Source organism: Lissotriton vulgaris, chromosome 9 (genome assembly GCF_964263255.1).
Source record: "Lissotriton vulgaris chromosome 9, aLisVul1.2, whole genome shotgun sequence".
Taxonomy (NCBI): Eukaryota; Metazoa; Chordata; class Amphibia; order Caudata; family Salamandridae; genus Lissotriton; species Lissotriton vulgaris.
Genome location: NC_141697.1, coordinates 929,590,155 through 929,595,854, shown reverse-complemented (window position 1 = coordinate 929,595,854; position 5,700 = coordinate 929,590,155). Strand labels below are relative to the sequence as shown.

Here is a 5,700-nt window from a genome sequence, read left to right as displayed (position 1 = left end):
AGAAAATTGTGTGTTTCTTTCTAGCTGTCACAAAATTATAATAAGAAGCTGGATACTTGTTCACAATGTAAAAGCATGCATGTGTTGATATCTCTATAGTATGGACCTAACCCGAGAGCAACAGAGTGTTGCCCATTATGGGAGGTGATGGAAAATGATGCAAGATTGTATAAATCAAGTGGTGGCTTATATCTTTTTGTTACACACACTTACACTAGTATGTTACACATTTACATTTTATACACCTTGTAATTAAATGATTTCCCAGAACTTCACAGTTTCCAGTAGGTGCAAAGCTGGATTCAAATAAAGTCAGATCAACAGCTTAGCCACTAGACCACACCTCTTCCTTAGTTGATGTATTTGAACTTTCAAAAAAAGAATCAAACATTCAATTTTGCCACTCCTTGTGAACGCTAATGTTCATAGAACCAATAAAAGTCACTGTTCCTATCAGAAAGAAAACAGGGGTTACTAAGGTCGTCCTACTACTCTGTTAGTGGGACACAGTGTGTCCTAATCATGATGCCCTCACATACCCCGAAGGATGTCATGCTTCATCATTGGGTAGGTGCTCCTTGTCTGGCTGGCGCGGCAATGACCCAAAGGGTCACTTTTTCTGAGATCTTTTGATAAAGCTGTGTGGGTGCATGGGGGTAAAAGGCAGTGTAGTCCTAAAAATGAGGCTTAAAAAATGACTGGTGTGAGAATAGGTACATTTATTAAAGAAGTGGTCCCTCTGTCATTGTTAAAATCCAAGAAAGTGGTGCTGCTGTGAGGGGTGTAATGGCCCTCTGTAGCTAGTTATGTAGCATACCCCTAATGGATATGCTTTGGTTGAACATGTTTTGCGCTATCTCGCGGTCTCTGGAGGAGATCCAAAAGCGCTACTTCAGGAACAGTAAGTAAAGATAAGAATAGATCAGGGAGTTAAATGGCTATATTGATCTAGTGCCACTAGAAAAATAGAGGAGTAGTACCCTAGAACGACAAAGGTAAGAATATAGCAACATGAGAAACATTAGTTTAGATGTATAGATTAATACACTTTAAGATGACCTAGATCTCCCGTTGGTGGGCCAAGTGCTTGTGGTAATCTGCTTTATATTTTTAGCATATAATGTGTGCAGCTATAGGTGAGCTATATAGGACATAGGTATCGTATGACATGACAAACAAACATAAAAGATGGTGTACATTTGAATTTACCATGGCAACGATGTTGAAATGTGTACTCCAGGACATAGGCACAAGAGATTAGGTATCGTTTATCGTGGTTGCCATGGTAGGTATAGTACTGGTGTAAATAACACTATGAAATAAAAATGAAATAAAGTAAACCATACTGCTAGGCCCCGCCATTGATGGCAAACCTCAGACCACTGTGTTTGTTGAGTAACAACAGTAATAATAATAGTGTGCTCACCCCTTAAAATTATCCCATGAGAATCGGTCTGTGGGTCACGCGAGTCCTATGGAAATAGAGATACGGCAGCGGTAGTATTAGGAAAGAACAGCATGCTGCTACCTTTTCTCACGCTAACTGCCAAAGTGTCTCAGAGCTGGGATTATACTCCAAGGCTCGACAAATCCACTGCCTGACCGTCGCCTTAACGGAAGGGATCCTGCCTACCCTTGGTGGGCTCAGCTTCCGAACCCTAGCCAGGCTGGGGTGAGCCTCCCCAGGCCCGATAGACCCCCCCCTATCCCCAGTGCCCAAACCCTCGGCTGGCTTCTAGGACAGGGGGGCTCCCACACCCGGGGCCCGCCAGATGGAGCTCAAGCCCCGGGCCCGGTCCCAGCTTCCGAACCCTTAGCCAGGCCGGGGGGAGCCTCCCTGGGCCCTGATGGACCCCTGTCCCCAGCACCTGGACCCTTGGCTTGTTTGCAGGTTGGAGGGGCTCCCGCACCCTGGGGCCCACCAGACGGAGCTCATGCCCAGGGTCTGTACCCAGCTTCAGAACACTAGCCAGGCTGGGGAGAGCCTTCCTTGCCCCGATGGACCCCGTCTCAACGGCCCGGACCCTCGGCTGGCTTGCAGGACTGGGGGCTCCCGCACCCCGTTGCCCACCGGATGGAGATCAAGCCCCGGGCCCAGTACCAGCTTCTGAACCCCAGCCAGGCCAAGGAGAGCCTCCACAGGCCCCGACGGACCCCAGCGCCCCGACCCTCGGCTGGCCTGCAGGACGGGGGCTCCCACATCCAGGGGCCCGCCGGATGAAGTTTAAGCCCCGGGCCCAGCTTCCAATCCTAGCCAGGCCGGGGAGAGCCTACCAGGGCCCTGATGAATCCCTGTTCCCAGCTTCCGGACCCTCGGCTGGCTTGCAGGATGGGGGACCCCCGCACCCTGGGGCCCGCCGGACAGAGCTCAAGCCCTGGGCCCAGTCCCAGTCCCAGCTTCCAACCCTAGCCAGGCCAGAGAGAGCCCATTTTTCTTGACTAAAAAGCCCCAAGTAGTGGAGGCTTACAGAACCCTGGGGAAGGATAAAAGTTAGAGGCAGCCCGGAACGTCCGGTATGCCGGCCATCAGGTTTCCTGGCCAGCAGGGCCATCTGGTCGCCCAACCTGCAGGGCCATCTGGTCGTGCAGCCAGGTGACCAGATGGCCTGGGAGGGTGCCGTACCCAGTCACCCTTGCAGTCCAGACAACAGCGAGGGTGGCCAGGCGCTCCTCTGGAGGCTCCTTCCCAGGGGCTGCTCGCCTCCCTAATCCACTTGTGCAGAAGCAATGGGAAGGGCGGCCATCTGGTCACCCTGTTGACCCGCAAGGGATGGTGGCCGTCTTTGCTCCTGTCCCCAAGCGAGCAGCTCTATGCAACGGCCCCGAGTGAAGCCGGCTATCCCAGGCCAACCTAGGCTCCACAGCACTGCGGCATTGTTACGGTTCAGGGGGGATTCTTACTTAGAGGCGTTGAGTCATAATCCCACAGATGGTAGCTTTGCTCCATTGGCTCCTCAGCCAAGCACATACACCAAATGTCTGAACCTGTGATTCCTCTCGTACTAAGTAGGATTACTATTGCAACAACACATCATCAGTAGGGTAAAACTAACCTGTCTTATGATGGTATAAACACAGCTCACGTTCCCTTTATGTGGGTGAACAGTCCAACTCTTGGTGAATTCTGCTTCACAATGATAGGAAGAGCTGACATCAAAGGATCATAAAGCAACGTCGCTTTGAACGCTTGGCCGCCACAAGCCAGTTATCCTTGTGGTAACTTTTGTGACACCTCCTGCTTGAAACCCAAAAAGTCAGAAGGATCGTGAGGCCCCGCTTTCACTGTCTATTCATACTAAAAATCGAGATCAAGCAAGCTTTTGCCCTTCTGCTCCGCTGGAGGTTTCTGTCCTCCCTGAGCTCACCTTAGAAGACCTGCGTTATCGTTTGACAGGTGTACCGCCCCAGTAAAATTCCCCACCTGCCACTGTCCCTGGAGCGGGTCACGCCCGGCAGATGCCAGGCACTTGGAGCCAGAAGCGAGAGCCCCACTGGGCTTTCCTCCCGCCTCACCATGTCAGTGAAAAAACTATAAGAGTAGTGCTATTTCACTGGCGGCCCGAGGGCCTCCCACTTATCCTACACCTCTCATTTCTCTTCAGAGTGCCAGACTAGAGTCAAGCTCAACTGGGACTTCTTTCCCAGCTGATTCTGCCAAGCTCATTCCCTTGGCTGTGGTCTCGTTAGATAGTGGGTAGGGACAGTGGGAATCTCCTTCATCCATTCATGTGTGTCACTAATTAGATGACAAGGCATTTGGCTATTTCTGTACCACCTCGCGGTGGCTCATTCTGGGTTATTATGCAGCCCATCAGCGTCAATTCGGTTTTGCTTCCAACAATGCAACATTCTTTCGCTCCGGAGTACAGCCACACTGAACGCTGTCCTCACTGGAACTAGGATCACGTATAGGCCAGAGATAGTATTCCAACAATTTAAAATTGTCTACGAACAGTCCTGAGAAATTAAAATATGATTAGGAGGACATCAATAATCAATGGGTGATAATTATGTGTATGCGATTATTTGAGACCTATTCATCATTCAAGACATGCCAATAAGTATGATGTACACAACTATATCTAAATTGTTATAAGCACACAATTATAAAAAAATACACATCTATAAATTGCACATCTAACTAGAAAAAGCACATCTATAAAATTCTAAAAATTAATCTATAAAATTAATTCACTTCTATACTAAATCTTGTGTCCACTATAAACCTATATGTTAAAACAATATGCTTTATAGGGGTGACGTGTGCTGTAAGAAAGTGTACATCTCAGTATAAGCTTGATACTCAATTGTCCATGAATACTTGGCACATTTTAAGAGTGTCCATTAAAGTAGTCAGGCAAACATTTTTCCTGAATGGGAATGACATTTGCACAACTAAATCAGCCAGAACAACATCATTACATTGAGGCCAATCACCACGACATCCAACGATAAAGCCATGAAATTTTGCAGTGTTGCATTTTGTGAGATCTTTGATTTGCTGTGACGGATCCTGATAGTATTTCACTTTACTCTCAAACGCTAATTCAAGGGAATTCTGTGAGTTTTCATACAAATTGACACATCAATCACTACAGCTGTACCATTTTTGGTAGACACTCCATCTGGTTTTCATAGTTCACCTTGATTATTCTTAACAGGAGGTTCCCTATATGCCATCCAACCACACCTTTTTGCTCTATCAATGTGCCATTCCAAAATTTTGTTATGTCTTTTTATCCTAATGTCCTTAGTTTTAGGACATGCGCCTGAAATATGAGAAATTGTTTTGCAAACATCATTATAATACCTACATGTAGCAAATGCACCATTTCTTCCCCTAGTGATGGAGGAGGCACTGCCGCATTGATTCTCCTCCATCTCTCCGCCGCGTTTGACACTGTTGACCATACTCTCCTGCTTCACCGATTAAAAACCTTGGGTGTGGATGGCACTGGCACTGCTAGCTTCCTTTTTGCAGGAGAGGAGATCAACAGTGTCTTTCAATGGGTTCAATTTGGCTCCCTATCTGCTGCCATGCGGAGTTCCGCAGAGCAGCTCGCTGAGTCCTTCGTTATTCAATGTCTATGTCTCCGAACTTGCTCCGTTGATCAGAGAGTTTGGTTTTATGTTAACATCTGTAATGGCAGAGTTTTTGGCTCTATTTAGCAGTGATATAGATCTTAGTCTTGCTCACATCTAGGATAGGTATTCTTAGCCTGTGTTGGCCCTTTTAAGCCCTTTCTTCCAGACCTAGAAGAGGATAGCTGCTTAATATGATGATAGATCCCTTATTCTTGACTCTAACCTGTCTATTGCCTATTGGCTTTGACATACTTGACACATTGGTATGGTTTATGTAGGTATTCTGGCAGAGCTAAGGGGCATTTCATCCCTTTCAGGCCTACAGGCCTAGAGCTAGAGGGACTCCATCTTGAGGGAGCTGAGAGGCTTTTTAGAGTAAAGGTAACGTTTATAGTTAAAACTGTTGTTCGCCCTAAGCGAACCGGAGAGAACCGGCCAGAGCTGAATCTAATCAGGAATTGTTCCCGGGCTCAGGTCTCTAGACGAAACAAGCAGACTGGTCACTGTGGGAGCGTCTAGCGCAAGGAGCCTGGTGCATGGGATTGGTGGGAGGAAGCTGCTGGCTGGAACTTTCCATGAGGAAACAGCATTCTATATCAGTGAAGTGCAGAGGCG

General features: G+C 47.7%; 1 pseudogene; it reads right to left on the bottom strand.

Annotated features, from left to right (window-relative positions):
• Positions 1-2,867: 2,867 nt before the first annotated feature.
• Positions 2,868-3,654, bottom strand: LOC147692547 (28S ribosomal RNA; annotated as a pseudogene; the record flags this gene model as incomplete).
• Between the last annotated feature and the right edge of the window lie 2,046 nt (positions 3,655-5,700).